This window comes from Suricata suricatta, chromosome 10 (genome assembly GCF_006229205.1).
Source record: "Suricata suricatta isolate VVHF042 chromosome 10, meerkat_22Aug2017_6uvM2_HiC, whole genome shotgun sequence".
Lineage (NCBI taxonomy): Eukaryota > Metazoa > Chordata > Mammalia > Carnivora > Herpestidae > Suricata > Suricata suricatta.
Genome location: NC_043709.1, coordinates 49122765 through 49125638, shown reverse-complemented (window position 1 = coordinate 49125638; position 2874 = coordinate 49122765). Strand labels below are relative to the sequence as shown.

General features: G+C 42.7%; 1 pseudogene; it reads left to right on the top strand.

Annotated features, from left to right (window-relative positions):
- The first annotated feature begins 220 nt into the window (after nt 1-220).
- Nucleotides 221-876, top strand: LOC115304564 (annotated as a pseudogene).
- The last annotated feature ends 1998 nt before the right edge of the window (nt 877-2874 follow it).

Here is a 2874-nt window from a genome sequence, read left to right as displayed (position 1 = left end):
AAACAGATTATTCAGAGAAGATAAAATTGGAACAGGCAACAAACATCTGTAAGACGTTCGACTTTATTAGTAATTAGAAAATTACTAATTTAAACGACATTGAAGGCTCACTCCACGTGGATCCAGTGTGTTGTTGAAGTCTGTGAGCCCGAGTTTAGGCTGGCGGGCCTAAATTCGTAAGAAAGCCCTTTGCTTTTGCATGCGTGATTCGGCCTCCCAGATGAAAAAGAAGGAGAAGGTTCTTGCTACGGTCACAAAACCAGTCAGTGGTGACAAGAATGGTGGTACCCGAGTGGTTAAACTCCGCAAGATGCCCAGGTATTACCCTACCGAAGACGTGCCTCGGAAGCTGTTGAGCCACGGCAAAAAACCAGTCAGCACGTGAGGACACTGCGAGCCAGCATCACGCCTGGGACCATCCTGATCATCCTCACTGGGCACCACAGGGGCAGGAGGGTGGTTTTTCTGAAGCAGCTCAGCAGTGGTTTGCTACTTGTGACTGGACCTCTGTCCCTCAATCGTGTTCCTCTGCGGAGAACACATCAAAAATTTGTGATTGCCACGTCCACCAAAATTGATATCAGCACTGTAAAAATCCCCAAACACCTCACAGATGCTTATTTTAAGAAGAAGAAGCTGCATAAACCCAGACACCAGGAAGGGGAGATCTTTGATACCGAAAAAGAAAAATACGAGATCACAGAGCAGCGCAAGGTGGATCAGAAAGCTGTGGACTTGCAAATTCTGCCAAAAATCAAAGCTGTCCCTCAGCTTCAGGGCTACCTCTGCTCCATGTTTGCTCTCACGAATGGGCTTTACCCTCACAAACTGGTGTTCTAAGTGTCTTATAAAGAACCGGATTAAATAACAGCTCCATCAAATAAATAAATAAATAAATAAACGACATTGAAGCACCATACCATACCCATCATTTTGGGGAAAATTCAAAGTTTGACAATACCAAGAGTCAGCAACAATGAGAAGCTATAGAAACTCTTATCTTGGTTGAATAATAATGTCTAGTGACCCAGTAGTTCTATTTCTGGATATAGACCCTACAGAAAGAAGGCTCACCCCAGGAACGCAGTAGATGTATATAAGACTGCCCAGAGTGGCACTCTTTGTCATTGTGGAAGATTGGAAACAGCCTAAATGGTCACTAACAAATTTAGTGGAGCAGATATATAAATTTTGGATGAGTCATCCAAAGAAATATTCCACAACAGTGAAAATTAATAAAGTAGAGCTACATGTCTCAATACAGATGAATCTCAAGCACTTAACATTCACAGGAAAAAGCAAGTTTCAAGGAAATACAAAAAAATGTGATAACTCTCATACAAAGATGAACATATACAGAATATTTGCTTTGGTGGAGGTGAGATTAACATGGAAACAATAGCAAGCAGCTAAAAACAAAACAAAACAACCACCAAGACTCAAAGACAGGCAAATTGAATGTTACATTTGAGACTATCAGGACTGCAGGGGGCTTCAGGGAGGGCTAGGATTCAGGATGATAAATGACTGTCGCTGGGCCTTAAGGCGTGGCATCTAAATTAAAAAAAAATTTTTTTTAATGTTTACTTATTATTGAGACAGAAAGAAACAGAGCATGAGTGGGGGAGGGGCAGAGAGAGAGGGAGACACAGAATCTGAAACAGGCTCCAGGTTCTGAGCTTTCAGCACAGGGGCTGACGTGAGGCTCGAACCCACTAACTGTGAAATCATGACCTGAGCAGAAATCAAGAGTCAGACGCTTAACCACTTAACCGACTGAGCCACTCAGGTGCCCAGAGGAATGGCATTTAGATCCATGGGTGGGCAGAAGGTGTTCAGACAAAAGGAGGAGAATGCAGTCTGTTTGCAAAACAGCAATAATAGACTCATTGTATCCAACCTGGTTAGGATCTTTTTACCATCTTTCCAATCCTGGTTCTTATTAAGTAAGGGTGGAAGGCTTACTTGCTCCTGGAGCTTAACCTCACTTAAAAGGTATGTGAGAAAAGGCTTTGAGAGAACTGGTACTTAACCTGTGGCAGTGGTGTCTCACTAGTTAGCAGCCAGGTCCATGGATCTGGACCTTAGCAGCTATTGTATTAGTTTCATAGCAGCTTGTCATTGCCCGAAGGTATGTAATTGCCATTACTATGACTGTGAACAACTTCATCTTTGCTTTGGAAACACCCCAGCATTTACATTTCCTGCTTTTTTTTTTTAAATTTCATTTTATTTTAAGTAAGTTCCACACCCAATGTGGGACTTGAACTCAAGGCCCTAAGATTAAGAGTTGCACGTTCTACCAACTGAGCTACCCAGGCACTGCAAATTTCCCTGCTTCTAAATCTAGTCCACAAATGGACTGACAAAGGTGTTAGAATATTCTTGCAGCATAGCTTACTAGACCTTCAGACAGGTATTTCATGTTTCATTTAGTCCCTATTATTTATTTTGAATTTTTTTTGGAGAGAGAGAGAGCATGGGGGAGAGACAGAGGGACAGTTAGAAAGAGAGAGAGAGAGAGAGGAAGAGAGAGAGAGGAGGAGGAAGGGAGGGGTGAGAGAAAGAATCTAAAGCAGGGTCCATACTGGGCATGGGCTAAGTGGGGCTCCGTGTCACCCATGAGATCATGCCCTGAGCCGAAATCAAGAGTCAGACGCTTAACCGACTGAGCCACCCAGGCACCCTGACTCCCTATTTTTTAAACAGCTCTCTTTCTTTGTTTTAATTTACACAAAACATTAGATTGGATTAATGACTTCTGGCTGATTTTATAGACAATGTGTGGGTCCCATTGCACCTTGCTCAGGAGTGATGTGGACAAAGAATCCCTAATATGAGGCTGTGTAGTTAATAAATTGCCAAGACTTCAAC